At 41.3% G+C, this 21,353-nt stretch overlaps 1 protein-coding gene across 2 annotated transcripts in view; it reads left to right on the forward strand.

Moving 5' to 3' along the window:
* Nucleotides 1-3,841: 3,841 nt before the first annotated feature.
* LDLRAD4 (low density lipoprotein receptor class A domain containing 4) overlaps nucleotides 3,842-21,353 on the forward strand; it is a 272,964-nt gene continuing 255,452 nt past the window's right edge. Inside the window, exon 1 of one of the 2 annotated variants that reach the window (XM_014255081.2) lies at nucleotides 3,842-3,860. The gene's annotated coding sequence lies outside the window, so the exon portion shown is untranslated. The remainder of the gene's footprint in view (nucleotides 3,861-21,353) is intronic. The other variant, XM_005517283.3, reaches the window with a different exon arrangement.

The raw sequence follows: 21,353 nt of genomic DNA on the forward strand, positions 1-21,353 counted from the left end.
CCGGATTCAAATTTGTTCTTCTCAGTATAATTGTTCAAATACTTGCTTTCCCCACTGACTTCCTCCCTAGCAGTGCAGCACGTCTTGCAGACTGCCAGACTGGGAAGGAAGAAGTGATAGCAGTTACAGCATGTGTAACAAGCCCAGAAAAGGGGCCCACCAGGGATCGATATGGACACGCAGACCTAAGTGCTTCACCAGACTGTGTATCTCCTACCATATCTAATAGCATGATTGGGCCAAGTATTTATTATAGAATAGCAGGGATTCTATCTGCCAGGTTTCTTTGGTTCTTGCACTGGGGTTCTGGACATGGGAGGGGTAAGTGGTGCTTATATTGTTAAGTTACACCCTTAGGAACAGAGCACCTTGCTGTCTGCCAGTAACACTGAAGTTACTTTTACTACCAGATGAACAATAAAGTAGTAAAAAAAAACCCCAACAAAACCTCCAACAGTCCAAATATTAGCTATACCATTGCTATGTTTAGAGAGGAAGATAAAGAAAAAAATGAAATTCATGCACAGATCTGCCTACACCTTAAATAATTTATAAGATTTTTCACTTTTTCATCCAGGACACAGTCAGGATGTCTGTGCAGCCTTATGGATATGAGAACACAATGTCATGATACTGTGAGTATGGCTTTCACTGAAGAGATGTTGGGGCTTTCTTTTTTTATTTTTTAAGATAAGTTTCTTCATATAACAAAACTCTCCCTGGGATTGTCTTTATAGTGAAACCTCTACACAAGTCCAAGTTCTCCTATGATATATAACTTTGTCAGGGAAAAAATGTTAACTGTCTCTCTAAGCTTCAAAAATACTGACATTCTTCAGACACGTTTGTGGAGCAAGACACTGAACAGAACTTTAAATGGAAATTTTGGTGATTAAAAGGTAAAGAACTTGTATACCTGAGGAAATGTTGTCCCCTATATGTTAGGTTGCAGGTTCTCTCCTCCAGAGACATCTTGGATAGGAGTATCATGAGCACAGAGTGTTCTCAGCATTTCACTTTCCATACGTGCATCCATCACAATGCTTTCTGAGCATGTCTATGCATTTTCATCACTTTTTGCTGTCCTCCTCCTCCTACGTGCCCAAAATATCCCAAACTGCTGCCAGGCAAATCTTTTCACTCAAGAGGTATTGTATAGAAATAATTTGTTACTCGGTAGGTGATTTTTTTTATGCTTTTCAAGGTCTTCCATGGGTTAGGATATTCCTTTGCACGTGGGAAGACTCTCTTGATGGAAGTGAATGACTGGTATTCCTTGAGAAGTCATTGAAGGGAATACAACTGAAGTGTGTCAGATTAACTTGTTATGAAGTATATACAGATTAATAGGGCACTTTTGGAAATGGAGCACTTGACTCTTGGTGGCTAACTACAGAGCAAACTTAAAATCGAGTTTCTCCCAGTTGGTTAGAGTAAAAATAAATGAATTATAAATGCCAAGTTAGGGATTAACCCTGTGACCTCTTGATGATTTTTGCAACTCTCAGGACAAGTAGCCCAAATAATTATCCATATTACTGGAAGCTCTTTCTGTAGTGTTTGATGTTCTTTGGCTCCTTGTGGCTTAATCCAAACTATGTTTGCTAAAATAATATTTCACTGCTGCTCTGAATGTTTCTCTGTTTTGGAAGTAATCTGGTAGTTCCCCCTTTTCCAGTCAAATAGTTACCCACAGCACCAACTTCAGGCCATCACCTCCACAATCTTCATGGCTTGGTGCTTTGAATTCTGGGTTGGCAGATTCCTGGCTCCTTCAAGCAGACTTATATCTTCCTTCCAACCTGCAATTTGGGAGAGGTGAGGCAAAAAGTGAAACAAGCACATTTGAATCCAACATGCACATGCTTTAAGTTAGCATTGTTTACACTTCTTCATGTTACCTCATCCCTGCTATTTATCCTCTTCATTCTTAGGCTCACAGGTGTAACTGGGAAGGGAAAAGTCTTTAGAGTACATTGTGGACGGGAATGTGAACTGGGGCTGATTCTCTAAATTAACAGAAATCAGAGAATGGGTCAAGTTGAAAGGGACCACAGTGGGTCATCTGGTCCAGCCTCCCTGCTCAAGCAGGTTCATTCCAGAGCACAGAGCACAGGATTGCGTCCAGATGGTTTGTGAGTATCTCCAGTGAGGGAGACTCCACGACCTCTCTGGGTAGTCCAGTGCTCCCAGAAATAGGGACTTCTTTATTTCTGTGAGAATGGTATGTGCAAATACTCCTGTGTTTAAACATGTAATAGCAACTTTGGTTGCTATACGTGTTCCCAAGTGGTTTGGGCATAGTTGAGATTAAGGTGGCCATTTTACTACATAATCCCTACCACGGGCCTGCAACCCAAAGGATATTAACATGGATAGGGGGAGGCCAAGGGCTGGTGAATGCGTGACAGTTCTGTGTGGGACTGCATTACTGAGCCTGGAATGGACAGTGCCTGCAAGTGAACACAGGCAAGGCAGAAGCTGCCTTGAGTTCGTGCCTGCTGGGCCCTGACGTGAACTGGGTTTTCCTGTCTTGCAACATTTTTTGAAAAGTTAAAAAATTTATCATTCTGCATGGGACAAAGTGTACTTTTTTTTGTTTCCCCTGCCCTGTGCCAGTCCTGACCTTTACAGAGGTGCAGGGGCAGGGGCTGCCTGAGGGCTGGTGGGTGTTGTGGGGCTGCCCCGTGGACACTGGGGCTCCTCCTTGCCGCCAGTCTCGGAGCAGGGCCATTCCCACACTACCAGAGCAGCTCACAGAATCGTTAGGGTTGGAAAGGACCTCTGGAGATCATCTGGTCTAAACCCCCTGCCAAGCCAGGGTCACCTAGAGCAGATGAGACAGGAAACATCCAGAGATGGAGACTCTACAACTTCCCTGGGCAGCCTGCCACCCTCAAGGTCAAGAAGTTCTTCCTTACATTGAAGTGAAACTCCTTTTTTGGTTTATGGCCATTGCTCCATGTCCAGGTGCTGGGCACCACTGAAAAGAGCCTGGCACCATGCTCTTGCACCCGCCTTTGAGATATTTACCTCCATTAATGAGATCCAGTCTCCGTCTTCTCCAGGCTGAACAGGCCCAGCTCCTCCAGTGTCTCCTGTTAAGAGAGATGTTTGGTCTTTGTGGCCTCTGCTGGACCCTCTGCCATAGCTCCTTGTCTTTCTCGTACTGAGGAGCCCAGAACTGGACACAGCGCTCCAGATGTGGCCTCACTAGGACCAAGTAATGGGGGAGGATCACCTCTTTCAACCTGCAGGCCGTACATTTCCCGATGCACCCCAGGATCCCATTGGCTCTCAGAGCTTCAAAGGCACCGCCGGCTCATGGTCAACTTGTTACCCCCCACAACTCTCAGGTCCTTCTCCACACTGCTGTTCTCTAGAAGGTCGCCAACCCCAATAGCGCTAGTACTTGGGGTTACTCCTCCCCAGACCCTTGCTGAACCTCATTAGGTTTCTCTCCGGGAAGGCGAGTCACGGGCGGCATCTGGGGCGCCCCCCGCCGCAGTCGGGGGCCGGTCCCGCGGAGCCGGAGCCGCGCACATCCACCCGGCAGGTGTCAGTGTGGGCTGCGGGGCCGGGCGGGAGCGCCGCCTCCCCTCCCCCGCTCCGCCCGCCCCCCCGCCGGCGGCCCCCGCGCCCGCCCGCCCGCCCGCCGGAGCCAGACTCGCTGCAGACAGGCGGCAGCCAGCGGGGCGGGCAGGGCGGGGGGGCGGAGGAGGAGAGGCTGGGGATGAGTTGGAGGCAGGCACAGCTTCAGCGCAGGGAGTGCGGCTGCCGGAGACAGGCAGGGGGAGGAGGCGAGGCGCTCCGGAGGAGGCCGGCGCGGCGCGGGGGCGAGCGGCGGGGGCCGGCGGGAGGTGAGTGCTGCCCGCCGCGGCGGGGCCGGGGGCGGCCGGGGGGCGCCGCCGCGGAAAGTGCCAGAGAAAGTGCGGGAGGCCCGAGTTGAAGGTCTGCGAGCGTGCGGGGGACGAGGCGGCGGCTGCCGGGGGTCTCCGGCTGCGCTCGCCCACCCTCCCTGCCGCGGCGGGGGCAGTGCCCGCTCCCCCCGGCCGCCGCCGGGCCGGGCTGAGCGCGTCCCTCCGCGGCACCTGGGGGGGAAGGCGGGGGTGCCGGCCGGGGCCAGGGCAGCGTGACAGGTACCGCTGATAGCGGGGGCCGGCCGGGGCTCCGGGGAGCCCCTCTGCCGCCCGCCGCCGTCCTGCCCCGACTGGCCCGGGAAGCGGCCGGAGGGGCAACCCGGACGGGAGACCCCCGGGGCTCCGCAGGAGAGGCGGAGGCGAGCGGGGCTGCGGAGCCGCGGCGGCGGGCAGGGCGCTGGGGAGCACGGAGTGCGCGGCACGTCCTCTCCGGCTGCTCCGGAGTACGTAGCGGAGCTCCGTGCGGCCGCTGGGTCAGGGCTGGTGTCGCTGCCCGGCTCCGCGGGGAGACCCTGGCGGGGATGCCCGGCCGAGGTGCGCGCCCAGCGCCGGGCGGACAACTTTCGCAGGAAGGCAAAGCGGCAGTGCGGCTGCCGGGCTCACGCACCAGTGACCTATATTTGATGAAGTGCCTTTTTTTTCCTTAAAAAAAAGTTTATTAGCAGAAGTCGATCTTTGCCTGCCTGTATCACACGCCTGCCTGCATTGTTTGCAGTGAATATGTGCATCCCAAATTTCTGAATGGTGTGCCAGGTTTTCTGTCATGTAGGTGGGTAGGTAGTTATGCGTAGGCTACGGTTTGATGCTTGCTGAAGAGGCAAACACCCCGTTGTGTGTAGGTTTAAGTTCAGTGAAAAGCAAACAGGAAGCAGGCAAAATGCAAAAGTAACTTCTGTTTTCCTGGGCGATCTGAACACCCAGAATGATACAGATTTTAGTGGGATTCAGAACCTTTTCTGAATAGCAAATGGTTGTGCAGGAGAACAAATATCTGGTGAATAATTTGATGTGGTGTTAAAAATACTGTTTGGTGTTATAAAAGTTTGTTCATCTAAAAGCACAGACATCTCCTTGTCAGGATGGAAAGCTCCTTTAAGAGTGTTTTCTGTGCTTCCAAACCAAAAACATCCTGCATTAAAATATTTGTGGACTGGAAAGGTGGATCACGTAGCACGAAGAGTGAAATGTCTCCAGCATCATAAATCTGAAGCTGGCCAAAAAGGGAGAGAGTTTTCGCCACAAGAAAGCCCAAGGGACAATTACCGGTAGTCATAGATGAGGTAAGAACATAAATGCTGCCTAAGTAGGGGCAGTGTTCTTGCTGGTGCTTCAACACCTGGGTATGTTGGTTAGACAAAACTTCAATTCTGTTTTCCAATTTAAATTCTAGGAAAGTGTTTTGGGGAGCCTGTTCTTTGCAATGATCCCGAGCTCTCTAACATATGATGCATCTTTGAGTAGAATTAAGTTACTGTGCATGGTGCGCACGTGTTTGATTCCACTAATGAACATAAAAATATTATGGCTTAGAGGCTGTAAATGAAAGGAGAAGTTTTGCTGGAGAACCAGTGCGCTGGTGGGAAGCAGCCTAATCAACATCCCCTTATCCATATTAGCTGAGATAGAGATGATAATCTGAACATCTATATCTGTACTGGCATTTTAGCACCAGGTATTAAGTTACTGTGATACACAAAGTGACCAGCATGAGGAGAACTCGAAGTGGAATGTGTCAACTCTCTACAGTTATACATAGAAATAGAAACACATCTTTTTGTATAATCAGTGTTTATACCAGCACAGTTGGTTCCAACTCAGGTATGTGAAGATCATTATTGTATCCACCTAAGGCGTATCAATATTCTCCAGGAAATTCAGATGCCAGAGTGGGCCTAAATGGTGATCAGTGTGTAACCCAGAATGCGCTAACAATGTGAGACACAATATCTGAGATCACTGGTTTTTGTTAACTGAAACCTTACAGGCACTAGGCAGCATTTGACTGATGAAGTTTTCAGTCTTCAGGACCTTAGACTTCTTACAAGAAAACTTATGGAAGTACAAGGAAGTTGAGATTCAAGATTGAGGCACACTTGTATTAAATGTGGTAAGATTAAAGCCATTGGGCAGTAGCTTAACCTAGGAATTTAGAACTAACCTGGCCTTTTTTTATTTTTCAGTAGACAAAATGCTATTTTCTTTGCACAGAACATTAACGTGAGACTTGAAATGAGGAATTGTTAGTTTTCCCTGCATTGAAGGTGTATTTTTGCAAGAGGGGAAGAGGGGACTGGAAGTTTTCTTTCTGATTATCTTGACCAAAATTTAGCTCTCTCTCAGCTGTCCTGCAGTGTTGCCCTGAAAACTCAGCTTCTGAGCTTGCTGACATAGTTTTCTAAGACTTTCCCAGGACAGTAACTGTAAACATAGAGATAGGTATACATTCCTTCTGTTACACGTCTTGTGATGGACATCTCTCATGGGCAATGGAGTGGGAAAGTGTTATCCTGACCATCCAATCCCTGGCCGTGGTCAGAAACCTATAAATCATGGGAGGAAAAATAAACTTTCTCTTTCCTTTCACCATACCTTGAGCTGTGTCTATGTGATCTATTCAGCACCAGTGGCTACACTGCAGTACCCTGTCTAGTGCTGCTCTTCCACTAAGAACGAGTTTTATGTCAATGACACTCTCTGAAATAATTTGGAATATTCCAAAATATTTGGAAATTTCCAAATGTGGATATGATGTGCCAGAAAGAAGTAAATAATTATTGAAATAATTGAGAAATACTTTAAAAGTATTTTAACTTAGCATAGTCTCTAAGAGAAATTAACTGTTAAAAAGTATGTACCTGTTCAGCAACTCTTGCATCAGGAGTCATGGTTATTGCATTTAATTTGTGAGTGGTCTTGGAAAAGTTTTTTTTTTTTTTTTTTTCCCTGTCTGGTTCAAAACAGCTCCCTGCAAGTGCATTGCCAGTTACAGAATGCAAATACTTCTAGGAGTTTGGAGATGAATTTTTCCGCAGATTGGTTCTGTGGTAACCGTGAAATTCTTCAATGGCACCAATCTAGTATCAGCTGCTCGTTAAAGGCACTGATGCCAGAACAGTGGTGCATCAGTTGCTGGGAATCCAACCCTGTAGTGAAATGATTCATGCATATACATTTTCTTTTCTCAGTTGACAGCTATTTTTAAGAATAGCTGTCTTGCCTAGAAGGTTGATATCTAAGCAAAGGCAGCCTAGATAGCTAAAAATTTCTTTCACACCAAACATAATCTTAGTACACTAAAACATTTAAATGGAATTGATTTTAATTGATTCTTGCTGAATCTCTTATTCTAATTGGCCATTATAAAGGGACCGTGGTGTTTTGAAGCTGATGTCAGGAAGTTGGCAATTTTTTGCACAAATAAAGATGGTGAGTTTGAAGTAGGTGTCAATTTGAAGGAACTTATAATAATAATGGGTAGTGATATCTATATGGTAGCAGATTACTTGACTAACTTCTTGAAATGAATTGGATTCTCTGGGCACACAAGTCTGAAGAAATGATCTTGAAATGACACATTTGTCCAGTGTACTTTCTCTGTGTGCCGCATGGGCAGAATATTCAAGTAAAGGAAAGCCACGGGCCTTTCTTTTTTCCATTGTGTTCTTTTGAACCTCATATTTGAAAAAGGAATGCGATTTTTTTTTCTTCTTAGAGAGTTTTATTTGCTTAGTTCTGAGACTGTCAGTTGAATAATAGTAACTCTAAGGGGACAGCAGTAGAAAGAATGCTTGCAGGTGAATAAGAGCATGACATTGCAGTGTGTCCTGTATTTCATGCTGGCAGTATGTCTTGGTATTCATCATCTATATTTATTTACTATATTCATTTCTGTAGTGTATGCTTTGATTTAGCATATTTGCAGTATGCTAAATGTAGATGCACTTGACTAAATGCTTTTTCTTATTGTTTAGTAAAGCAATGGAAATTTTCAGGCATCCATATCACCATTCATTATCACTCAGCACAATAACTGGTAAATTTAATCTTCCTGATTAAGATTATTTTGGTCACAAGAGACAAGGGACTGAAAATTAATAATTTTCTTGATGTTGTGCTGTGTCTGTGTTGTTTGTATCTGTTGTTCTTTTCTCTAAAATCCTACTACAGAGAACACTGACCTTTTAAACTGTGTTTGAATGATCTTGCTCAATATCAAACTTTTCTTTCAGGTAGGAGACAGAAATGTAAGAGGAATGTAAATGCATTTTTTCTTCTTATTGCCAGTGAAGAGCTTTCTTAGATTTGAAGTAAGTTTTCTTAGTGCCAAATGGTTGACTTTTCTAGAATAAAAATCTCTCCAGGGTATGCAAAAAGTCCTCTGGTTAATATATTGGCATTCCCAGAACCCACTAAAGCTTAGGCAGGTTGCCAGACACCACTTAATGAGGATGCCGAGTGTCTGGCACAAATCTGCATGAAAGCCAGCAAAGGAGCTGGGGGTGGAAGTGCATGCGGTGGGGAGAGGGCTGGGAAGGTGACACATACACACCCATAATTTATTTTTAATGTCTGTGTTTTGCAGAGAAATTGATCATAAATCCTTACCACAGGATTTTGAAAACTTGCTGGGAGCAGGAATCTGGATCCTTCAAATTGGGAGAGCTGTGTTCTCACAGAAATAGAGTTTTATTAGGAGAGCAGTTTATGAGTTAGTTTTTAGAGGGGAGCACCAAAAGAGGATGGATATGATAGTGATTTTATGTTTTATTATCTGCTAAAACTGAAAAGCATTTGAAAATGTTGTTAGACAATTTGGGGAACAATGGAAGTCAGTGATTGCCAGCATCCACACTGAAAAGCTGTTAAAGTTACATGGCAAGAATAGATAAATTACTGCTGCTAGAACACCTCTGCTCGGTGTAAACCTGTGGTGGGGGCTCTGCCTGATGCTGCTGAGCTTATGTTTTGCTACATGTATATAGAATTGCAGGTGTAATAGACTCTCTGATAGCTGGATAACTGCTCAGAGAAGCAGTCATTCACACAGATGAGGTATTTTTCCATAAGAGTGCCATTAAAACCAGAATATATTGGTTTGTGTTGAATCAGATGTTTAGTCTTAAAGGTTGGCTGAGCAAACTTAGTTATATTCTGAACTGAATGTTACTTCAGACATTTAAAGTGTGAAAATTTTCAACATTTTTTCCCAGGCTTTAGTCTCTCCCTTACCTAACCAAAAAAGCATTAGTCCTCTACAGACAAATTTATAAATAGATATTTGGTTGGTAGGCATGACTGAAAATATTTTTTAATCCATAACAATTCTAATAGGAGTATTTTTTGCATTTGGCTGAATTTGGGAATATGTATGCTTGTTACCTGCTTTTCAGTACAGGTTTCAGTTGTTTATTTCACCATTTTGGAGAACTGTTCCTCTTTAGAGGAATTGTGTTCATTAGACTAGTGGCACCTACTTGGTGAGTATGGTTGGGTAGGACTAAATCAAAATCCAGATGCTCCTGTTTAATTTTATTTGGTTTCACTAAGGTCAGTTGAGAAATGAAAATATTTGACTTCATTGGGCTTCAGTCCTGGTTGCAGCAGATAAAGGACAAGAGTATTTTGCCAGTTGTGTGGGGATCTTTGCAAAGTTTTCTCTGTGTTGACACTGACTCCTGGCTTTCTAATGGACAGGGAAAACAAAAAGAGAGTGTTTGACATTGTACCGATGTTTTTAATCTAGCATGCGTTTAGGATTAGTTCTAAAAGGCAGGACACTATTGCCTAGAAAAATACAGTGGTGAAATGCTGCACATGCAAATGGAGCAGGTTGATGAAGTATCTGTTGGAATGTCTTTGTCTTTCCATTTGCTGTGTTCTTGATTTCTTCCATGCTTAACACCCTGGTACCCTTTTTGTTAAAAACTGGTCATAAATCTGCTTCTGAAAAAATGTAGTCATGACAGTGAATTTGTATTGCCTGTAGAAGATGAGTTTGGAGGTTTCAATTATTTTTAAACTCAGTATTTAATTTAGTTTCTGTGTTCTGAAATTGTAAAAGATGTACTGACCTTTGGGGAAGATGTGCTTTTTTTTGCATGTTTGTATGAGAAATACCTTGAGGTTTGAATGATTCTGTCATAACCTTGGACCCACTGAGTGTATTTGAGTTATGATTTTAGAGGACAGTACAGAATTCTCTCAGGGTTTCTGTTAAAACAGATGTTAATGCTTAATAAAATAAGATCTAGAATCTCTCTCATATTGAGAAGAGACTGGAAAATAGTGTTTTCTTCTGGATAAACCCTGAAATGTACTTAGAGTTCTGAAGTAAGTGTTGAGCGTTGACTCATATTATCTAGCATATGCCATTATAAGGGTACTGTGTTTTGTCTTCATTTTCAGCACTAGTACTTGAAGCATCTTCAAACAGTACAGTACTCTGTTTTTTAAACATAAGTTCCACTCTTCAACTTTTCAAAGATTATTGGAAGGAAAATGTGTGACACTTTCTTAATTATCTCTTTGTGTTGTGTGGCCAAGCCTATTATTTTGGTTTCTCACACCTGTAACCTACTCGTTCTCCATTTCATAGTGGGAAAGGAGGGGGCAGTCTGTGACTGAGATATGAAGCAATCTCTTTAACAGCTGCCTTCTTCCACTGAGACTTTCATGAAATTTTTCCCGTGCATTAATTAAGAGTGATACATTATTACTTTGGACTTGTAAACACCTCTGAACATTCCATTAGGTGTTAATGACACATGAAGCAAAAATTGATATGAGTCTGTTAGTCCTGAATCTAGTTGGGATGTACTTGGTATATGTAATTGCCTAGATGTAACAGTACTTCTTAAGGTGTTGGGTGTAAATGATGTTGCTTCACTTTCTGCTTCTGCTCAACCATTAGTTACTGACCGAAGCGATGCTAATCCATGTGTTTGGGCCTGTGTTACACAGAATGTCAGCTGGATGTTTGCCATGGTTTCTTGGGATTTTCAAAAGACAAAACTGAGTTCTCTGGCTTCTGCCCCATGGGTCAGAGTTGAGGAGCACAGGAGAAGGTGTGGGAGAGAAAATGTAAGGAACACTTAGAAATAACCCAACTTAATCTCCATAGCTGTTTAACTGGCACTTTTGGGGAGATACCAATTTGGTGTGCGCTCTTCCCTTACAGTTTCACCTCAAGGGATGACTGGTTTTGTAGGTTTTCCTTAACTAGTAACTAAGCAAAATTAAATTGAATGTTGGTAGAAATGCATACAGATAAGGTTCAGTACTCCTAAATTAGAGATTGTACCTGGTCATATAAAAATTGGACTTGGGCTGACTAATGGCAGCTATTGGCCACTGCAGTTCATGTGTAGATGGTTTGTTTTACAAAAGGTTTGTGTTGACTATAATTCCTCATCAAACTTACATAGGTATTAGAAGTGAGGTAGAAGAGAGTTCTGTGGATATTTCCAACACAGATGTTTTCTGGTTTTGTGACCCTCTCATGTTCCTCTTCCTGTTGGAAACCTTTAAGCCAGCTTTTAGAAATGGCACATTTCAGATTAGCTTGTTGCAAGTACCCTATTTTCATTTAAAATGTCTTAAAGTATGAGTTATCCTTATTTAATTGGGAAGCCTCTAACATGTGATCCATCTGTCCAATTAAAGCATAATGTTGAATATAGGTACGGTTTGGTGGCTACTTTCACATAGCTTATAATAATAATAATTTATTTTTTTTAAAGCAACCATCTGTTGATGAACAGAAATACTGCCAGTGTTTGTCAAATGTGTGCTTTATCTGACCTGTTCTACTTAGCACCTTATGGCAAAGCTTTCTCATCAAAGCATTTTATAAATATTTTTATTCTTACAGTGCATTATTAGGTTGGTAACAACACTGGTCTAACTTTTTAGTGTAGGGATTAATGTACCAAGGATTAGGGAGATAAATCTCTCTTCTGTTGCAAGAGGAAGTCACCTGCAGTGGCTACAGAGATGAAGATTCTAACTTGCAGCTGTAGGTGAAAATCACTGTTCTGTTCTAACGATCTTTACAGCCTTCTGAAGAAAACAGCTGGAATAATGTAAAGTTTCTACAGCAGAAAGCTCCAACCACCTATGTAGCCTGGGCTCCTTTTTCTCAAAGGAGTGGCTGGGCAAATAGGTAGAAAGAAATATCACAGTGCTGATGTGTTAGTGGTGATAATGCACCGTAATGAGTTAAAAAAGCATTTGGTTAATGATTCATAATTTTGTTTAAAATTACCTAAAAGCAGATCAAACCAAAAGGAGTTAAAAGAAGTATAGAGAGGCATAAGAGGACCTCTTCAGTTTGCAGAGTGGGAGTTAGGTGTGCAAGGTATTCTGGAAGTGTCTTTTGAAATGTTGAGTTCTCTCTTCAGTTGAATATGCAACCAGCAGCAGACTCTGCCTTTTCCCATTCCCTGTTCTCCCCTAGGTATTGTTAGTGGTTGGAGATAAAAGCCTTTAATCATGTCTACATGAAGACACCAGAGCAAATCACTTGAAGTGTTGAGTCAGGATGTGTATGTCAGAGTATGTTAAACTTGTGTGTGAATGCTCTGTTGAATACAGAACAGCCTTATATATTTAACTTGAATCAATCAAAGGTCATTTAACATTCTCATCTGATGGAAAATGTGATTCAGAACGTAAGTTAAAGTGGTCTAAACCTATCTGTGTATGACTGAGAGGCTCTTGACATAGGTGTTTATCATGCTGTAACTTCAGTGTTTTACGCTGTACTTCATTTATCTCAACTTTCCTCCATGTTGCTTGTTATTGATCAGTTTTCATGATGATGCTATTAAGAGGCATTTTAGATGGACCTAATTACAAACTTTCAAGTGGATGTACTTTACACAGAAAATGGCAGTTCACTGAAATTGGGTTGTTTAATTTCAGATATTTTAAACTTGACAGACTTTGACCAAAACCAAAATAAGATGCAACCTCTTTTTGATTCCTGGTAAACTTGTTTTGGCCAGAGGCCTGGTGTTGTCACGGTCTTTGTCACAGAGATTAACAGCCAAGGATTCCACTTTGTGAGCAGGGATGCTGTGTTTCTAGGAACATGTGGTTTCATTGGATAGCCTGCAAGAGAAGTCTGCTGCAAAGTCAGGAGCTAAAGAAATCCCTCATAGACTCACCTCATATTTGGGGACCTCTGTAGTAATCCTCTGTTATCTATATTTTGAAACTGTCAGTCTTTTAAACATTAAAACTAAGAAAAAAAATGTACTATTTGGTAGTTTTAAAACTGAAGCCTTCAGCTGGAGGGAAATTTGGAATTTTATGGGGTTTGTCTGCTTTGAAAGCCTAGAAACTGTCTGGTTCTAGTTGGAGCTGTGTTTTATCATGCTTTTGTGGATGCCAATTGATATCTCTCTTCCTCTTTCTTTTCAATCTGGAGTTCATCTGATGGAGCACCACAGGAGAACCCAAACCTCTGTTGCCTAAACTCTTCAATTTACCACTTTTCATGTCAGCCTTTACCACAGAGGTTTGCAAGTTGCAGTTCCCTGTATCTTGCATAGGAAGACTTAAATACAGGAAAGAATATCCTGAAGCTTCTATAGTCCAAGACATTAAAATGAACAGTGAAGCATATATTCTTCAGGAATCTGAGAAAGAAGGGAGCTGAACTTGCCTCCCAGAAGGAGCTGCACTGCACAGAAGTGGAACTGTCCAGCTGAAGTAGTTGCAGATGCAGTGTGCGTAGCTGGATATTCTGTTCTTCCCACACTCTTTTGTAAGTGACCCTTGCAAAATGGAGACTTTTCCTGGACATTTCTCTTGAGCTGCATGATATGCTCGAGTTAGAGAATAGGAAAAGGTCTCTTTTTAAAAAAAAAAATAAAAAAAATTTGTATTTTATGAGGTAATTCAAGGGTTGCTGTATTCTCCCTGTAAGAAAAATCATCTGAACTTTCAGTTGGTCAAGAAGGTAACAGCCACACTAAAAGCTGTGAAGGAAAACTTGGGAGCCACTCTGAATTCAGTACATTGGAATTCTTTTATGGTGAAGATACTGAAAGTACAGTTATCTGTCTGAAAAAATAAGAGGTAGTGTTATGCTCTATTAGCTGTCCCACATTCAGCTGATTGTTCCAAGATGTTTGCATGCTTATTAAAATTATGGCCACTGCAGTAGAGGCAGATAAATTTCAGCAGCTTAAGAATCTGTCTCATGGATGTAGAGAGTTCTTGACCTATTCCCAGAGTCAATGATTTCATTTACTTCTGAAAAGGAAAATTTTTTTTTGTTGAGTTATAACAGTCTCAAGACTTACATGGTATAGCACACATTAGAGAGAAAATATGTAGCAAGTTGTCTTCCCCACACTTAAGAGTCTCCTGTTTGGGTAAGTTGAAGAGTCAAGTTCTTATGGATGGTAAGGATAGTCTCTCTTCACAGTGTGAAAGTGTCAAAAGAATATTTTTTCCTGCCTCTGACGTTGATGTGTAAAATATGCTGTAGTACCCTTGTGTACTTGAGATGTTCTCAGGTGTCCCTGACACCTACAAAAATCCAAATGCTGTGTGCAACTGGTTCTGTTATCTCCCAATCTCCCACATAGCTCTGGTAGTTCTCCTGTTGCTCCTGTGACTAGATATCTCTCTCTCACTCTTTTATTTTCCTTGGTAGTCCTTTAGGATACAGACATTTCAGAGATGCATCTGTAATGTCTAAGCGGCTTCCTCTTCTTTCCTTTCCCCTTCCACCCCAAGCAAGAAGTTCCAGATGGGAGCTCTTTGGTGTCAGTAACAGCTGCACAGCAGATAATTTTTTGCATCCTTAGAACTGTAATATTTGTAACTCCATGTATGTAGTCATGATATATATTTACGTTAGGGATCTTCTGGTCTTTTAAGCTTCCTCAAGGCTCTTCTTGTCTTTCTTGATGCAGCATTTTGCCCTATTTTCTGTTCCTGGTTAGAAATAGCTTCTTTCGACATAAAGAAGTTAATATATTCTGTTGTAAATTTGATTTTTAGGAAGCCTGAATATTTTAGAGTCCTGTGTTGTGATTCAAAAATTGTGCTCCCTTCTTTCATCTCTAGGATTTATAATAAGGTGTCAGCAATGATCTAGTCCATCTGGGAGCTTGCATCAATGCTTGGGAGAGCCATATGTGTCTGCCTCAAACAAGGCTATAGAAAAGTGTTCCACTAGCAACCAAGATGTCATCCATCTGCTAGACAATCCTGTAGCTAGTTAGCTTAATGACGTATTTATTTGACTCGATGTTTCTGCAGAGCAGACTCCAGCTTTCCTCCCTGTTCAAATTAATACCAAAACCTCCCTGCTCTGGAGAAGAAAAACCTGCCTGCTCTGGAGAATGTCAGGAAGCCTGTGGCTCGGTGGGTTTGATTTATTTGTCTGCCTTGGATGCTACACTCCCAAATTCTGAGTGAGCACGCTGCTGGGAGGCGGCTCCAGCCTTCCTGTGCGGGAAGCCTGTGCAGGGCAGGTGTCTGGTGGCGAGGGATCAGCAAACCAGACTCATGGCCCGGCTGACCTGAGCTGCATGGGGAAATCCAATCATGCTGCTACTGCTTTAGGGTATTATTTTAGCACAGGGACTGTGTGAGGATTTCCTCCTGCTGTGGGCAGAGCTGGAATTGCCGCAGTAAACGTTATACCCGGCTACACGGAATAAACCAGGTGATTATTGCACTCGGTGACTTTCATGGAAATGCTTGTTTGGGACTAAGGGGTTCACAGTCTTAAACATACATGTTCTAGATAATTGTAATCTCAGATGGCCCTGCAAAAATGTCAGAGCTCTAGGAACTGTGCTGGAAATACACTGTGGGAAGACCAGCTCTGTAAACTTCAAAAACTCCACATTCATACTGAGGTAAAATAGAGCATATTGGGACTGACTGTCACTGATTTCTTAACTTTCCAGTTACTCTATCCCACTGTTTTGGTCTTTTTTGTAGTCCAAAGAAACCAAGCCACTGTTGCAAATTCTAAGTTGATTTAATTTCTAATCTGTCTGTAAGTTGGACTTCAGTTGAGAAGGGGACAGAACAACAGGAGCAATGCAAATTTAGATGAAAAGAATGTTTTGTGTTAATGGCAATTATATGAATCTATGTTGAGGCCATCTAGTGAATTTAATGTGGAAAACCACAAATATATATTCAGACCAGTATACAATGGATACAGTAAATCTTCATCCATGTCTTGCAAGTGAGTTTTTATGCAGCTTCACATGGATTTCAGTGGGGATCAGGACACTGTCACAGCTTTTTCTGAATATAGATTGAAGCCAACATGGGGCTGTCTACTGAATTTGGTAAATTTTACCTGACAGATGTTTAAAATAGCAGTCATGGATACAAATACTTAGTGAAATTCAAGGAAAAAATAACTAGTAGTCAATGCCAGTCCTAAATACAGGTGAGAAACAGATCGTAAGTAAGACATAAAAAAATTTGCTTTCTTGCACAGTAGAGGTATTTTTCTTTTTTCTCTTTTTTTTTTCTTTTTTTTTTTTTGTGTGTGTAGGAGCATATTAGCAGTTCTAAGCTGAAAAAGTAGGTGAAAGTGAAATCAGGACAATTCCATGGAGAAGTGTAGAGATTGAAGAGGTGAACTGTACTCACTTTTGCTTCATCCTCTAATGTTACAAAAAGAATTGTAGAATAATTCAGGTCAGAGGGAACCTTCTGGAGTTCTTGTCCAATCTGTGCTAACAAGACTAAGGTTTTTCTGAAGAAATACTTTTGAATCTAGAAATTATGTAGACCTTAATTTTCAAAACTCGTTGTTTTTTCATATGTTTTGAATTGCTTCTTTTTGGGGACAGAAGTGCAGTAAAGGTCAAGTGGAAGAAAAAAAGGTATGGAAAAAGAGAATCTTACTGCTAAAGATACTAAGTGCCAAAAAAGAGTAAAGTTGACACAACTCTAGCTGCAAATGGGAAGGAGTGAGCATGTTAAGAGCATCTGAAAACTGTTGCATGTGTTTAAAGTAAGCAACATTTTATTTCCTTGAGATGCTCTAAATAATTAAAGAATGTTATAGTTTCCCTTCTGAGAAGGGTAACAGCTGACAATCCTTCATTCATAAGAACTTATGTATATTTATTTGTATTCCTTTTGTCACAGGGCTACTATCCATTGTTAAATAAAAGTGTCTTTTCCATATCACCTTATAAAAACATAGAAGTCCTCTCAGAGGTAACTCAAATTGGTTAGTCTGACTTTGATTAAACTTTTGGAGAGGAGGAGATTTTACATCTTGCTGTAAAGCTTACAGGATCAAGAATTGATTAAAACAGAATGAAAAAAGCATTTTTGTAGTTTTCCACATAAATTACATTTGCATTGGATTGATGCAGTCTTTAGTCTTGTATGATACCATGCATAATAAAATTTTAAAAAGAAGTCATAAAGCTATAAACTTTTATAGATTTCTGCCATTAAATGTGCCAACCAGTTTTTTTTTAGTGTCATCGAAAGGATACTTTACAGGAAATATTTTGGTTTAGATGCATTGGCTTTTCTGATGGAAAACAGATCAGCAGGAGTATTTCTGAGAAGAACTGATAACTTCTTGTTTGGGAAGAACTTCTTTACTTTGTCTTAGTTACGTTTATTTGTTATGGGTTTTAATTTTTTTAAGTGCCCTAACTTTGCATTTCCACTGCAAATTTGGAACTTGATTAGGGATATGGCTAAAACTCAGTTGTTCAGAGGCTTCATTTTGTTCCGTTGCTTCACTCCTCTTTGTATTTGTTTTACCATGTAAGAGGATATATTAATGTGTAAAAATTATGGGGCATCTTTCTGATTTATCTTGTGTGTTGGATATGTTTTGTCTGACTCTGTAGCCAGAAATATTGATCTTTTTTTCTTAATTTCTTACATGTACAGATACTGTGCAAGACTTTAACTATTTTTTTTGGTATCTCCTACTGCTGATTTCCCTATTCTGTTTACCTGCTGCTAATCCTATGTAGCTTAACAGAAGGAGATTTATACAGAATCATTTTGAACCCACTTTGTTTCTGTTCACTTGGAATTGAGACTAACAGAAAACCAAAGGAGGTTTTGCATCTGAAGGGCATAGCGCTGGCTATGTCAGGTCTTTGTCCCGTTAGCCAAGTGTTTTCCTTCTTCCAGCACTTCATATGTGTGGATGAGTATGTTTTCCTTGTTGTTAAATATTCCTGTCCAGTGATGCAGAACTGCTGTGTTTCTGAAGAAGGTTAGGTTCTTGACAGCTACTGAAGTAATTAGCATAAAATTTTACTGTCTTATCCAATTTAGTTTATGTATACTAAGGTAGTGTTTTACCACAGAATGATAAAAATAGAATAGAAAATGGAATATAGAATGGTGGTACATCTTTCTGGAGTAATTTCTGATGTTCCTGTTGCTTGGCTCTCACAGCAGTAGTTTTAAGTCCTGTCTTTGTATCTGGATACTCAGAATAAGGGGGGAAAAAGGGATCTACATGGCTATCTGAAAGTCCTTATGCTACTTAAATTAAAAAAAAAAAAAAAAAAGGCTTAGAAAATAAATGGAAAAAACTGACTGACTTTTGCCTGGAAAGTTTCTTTGGTGAACTTGAACATATGACAGGCCTGAATGCTGTCAAATCCAGCAGGCTCATTTCAGCGTGGATCAGCAGGGGCTAAACCTCGAATACACAATTAAGGATGGACTCAATGTCTAACTTCAGTAGTGAGTTATCACATCAAAGTCTGACCTACTAGACATGGTAGATGATACCAAAACACTGACTTTATTTTCAAGTACTTGCTATTTATTGCTGAAGCAATTAGCTACCTTTTACATTTCATTTTAGCTGTCTGATTGCTGGCACGGTATAATTTTTTTGTTCAAGGTTTTTCATATCAAAGCAAATTACATACTACAGGGTGCATTTGTTTTGTGAACATCACTTCTACAGTCAAAACCTTATGTGCTGCTGGATAAACAAGTCATGTTTTAATTAGGTATGTCTGTGTTCACCAAAACTGTGTCAGAATGTAAACCCATCAGATTAGAGTTTGATTAAAGGGGAATGAGTACCCTTGTACAGTCTCCTCTGTACTGGTTTTGTGGCTATGCTGTGAACACTGTATTCCCTTTGTAGTGTCAAATAGTCCTGCAAAGAGCTGGCCATTAAAAATTTTTTTTTTTTCATTTCTTGTAATTAAGAATAATTTTTGAGCAATTATTCATGATGATACCTGCCTGAGAACATAATCCCATCTGTTAACATTAAATAAAGAAATTAAGCATTTTATTCATGTTTTCCCTCTTCTGTTAGAGAGACTGTAAAAGGTAAATGGTACAAATACAATATCCCGTATAATTGAAAATTACTGATAAAATGGGGTAGAGAAATATGGATAATGCAAAACCCAAATATGCTTATGATACCTATAATTATGTTAATTAGCATATAGCGGAAGTTCATGAATATTTGAAATCCACTATGAACTGTGGCAAGGACTTAAAAAAAAACCCAACAAACAACCCAACATGGAGAATATATTGCAAATTTACTTGCTGTTTTTTTTGCATGAGCAGCTGTTAGATTCATGCTATCTCGAAAGTTTAAGGAAGGAATAGGACTCCATTTCCTGTCCCTTATTTAATTATACTGGCTGGTTTTCATGGTTTAACCCCAAAAAGCCCCTCGCTCACTCCCCCACCAGTGGGACTGGGGAGAGAATCAGAAGGGTAAAAGCTGAAGAACTCGTGGCTTGCGATCAAGACAGTTTAATAGGGAAAACGAAAGCTGTCCATACAAGCAAAGCAAAACCCGGAATGATTTCACTGGTTCCCATGGGCAGGGAGGTATTCAGCCGTCTCCAGCAGAGCAGGGCCCCGTCACGTGCAGTGGTGACTGGGGAAGACAAGCACCATCACTCCAAATGTCCTCCCCTTCCCCCTTCTTCCCCCACTTTCCATACTGAACATGATGCCATGTGGTCTGGAATATCCCTTTGGTCAGTTTGGGTCGCCTGTCCTGGCTGTGTCTCCTCCCAGCCTCCCACACACCCTCAGCTTCCTCACCAGCGTGGCAGTATGGAAAGCAGAAAAGGCCTTGGATCTGTGTAAGCTCTGCTCAGCAGCAACAAAAACATCTCTGTGATATCAACCCTGTGTTCAACACAAATCTACAGCACAGCCCTGTACCAGCCACTGTGAAGAAAATTAACTCTAGCCCAGCTGAAACCAGCACACTGGTCTTGACTATCATCTGTCCCCTAGAACCACCAAGATGACTTCTAGATCTTCTAGTCACTGTTATTCAGACTATTTCTCAATCCATTTCTACAAACTTTGGGAATCTTGGCTTAGTAAGTGTTTCCTGGGTACCAAGTCTGAATTTGACTTTGTGAATGTTTAAATAGCCTTTTTGAGTAGGTAATTTATGGGCTCTGTATGGGATGTAGGTTTTATGTCATCCTCCTACTGCAAGAAATTTTGCCACGATGGCAGAAAAGTGGCAAACTTTGCTACATGTTTGCCACCAACTTTGCTCTCATTTTCTTTAAAAACTGCAGAAGGGGTCAGACATGAATTGTTAACAGGCAATGCTTATTTCATTGCAAGAGAATAGTTTGGTCCTGTGGTTTGAATCCTGCATGAAAAGAGAGAGAATATAAAACTCTCCGTGGCCTCTTCCTGTTCCTAACTGCAGGTTAACAGTTGTCAAGAAAAGAGGGAGAGTAGAAGAGATGGAAATGTGATTATCAACAAATACACAGTAAAGTGTTTTCCCTGATCAGTACTTTTTATGTATTTTATTTTAGTTTTTTATGAAACGTGACTTTCCTCCCTTCCCAATTCTTTCTAGCTTACCAGATGACTGAGGTTAAATTAAGTACTTCCCAGATATGATTTTCAGGAAAGCAAATTTACTGGTACTAACTCTACAGGAGCCCTGTGCTGATATTGAGGGCTGGCTGTGTTCATTGGCAAGAGAACGGTTCTCAAGTGAGATTATAACCAAGAAAACGTGTTGACTACTCTCAATACGGATTCTCCTTTCATACCCAAGTCTGTGTTTGTAACTGAAAGTGTGGGATATATTCAAATTTGAACTTCTGTTCCTGTCTGTGAGGGGGAAAATGTCCTTATGTTTTAAGTGACTGCATATTGTGTCTGTGCAAATATAGGTCCTCTTGATGGGAGGAGAGCTATTGAACACATCATGATTTGTGCTCTACAAAGCTTTAGAAACTCTCATCTCAGTACTTTAGGATTTGGGGTGTGTGTAAGAAAAAAAAAAAGGGCTTTAACTTAAGGTTAGTAAGAGGATCCCAGCATATAGGTAATCTTTTGATTGTGGCTATTTGAAAGGGAAGTGTTAGTAGTGTAATTTTAGCACTGTTCACAGACCTTGTTGATTTTCTTATATGTTATTCTGGATGCAAA

The sequence above is a fragment of the Pseudopodoces humilis genome, chromosome 1 (genome assembly GCF_049639895.1).
Source record: "Pseudopodoces humilis isolate 2021_Gansu_Grassland_sample_001 chromosome 1, ASM4963989v1, whole genome shotgun sequence".
Taxonomy (NCBI): Eukaryota; Metazoa; Chordata; class Aves; order Passeriformes; family Paridae; genus Pseudopodoces; species Pseudopodoces humilis.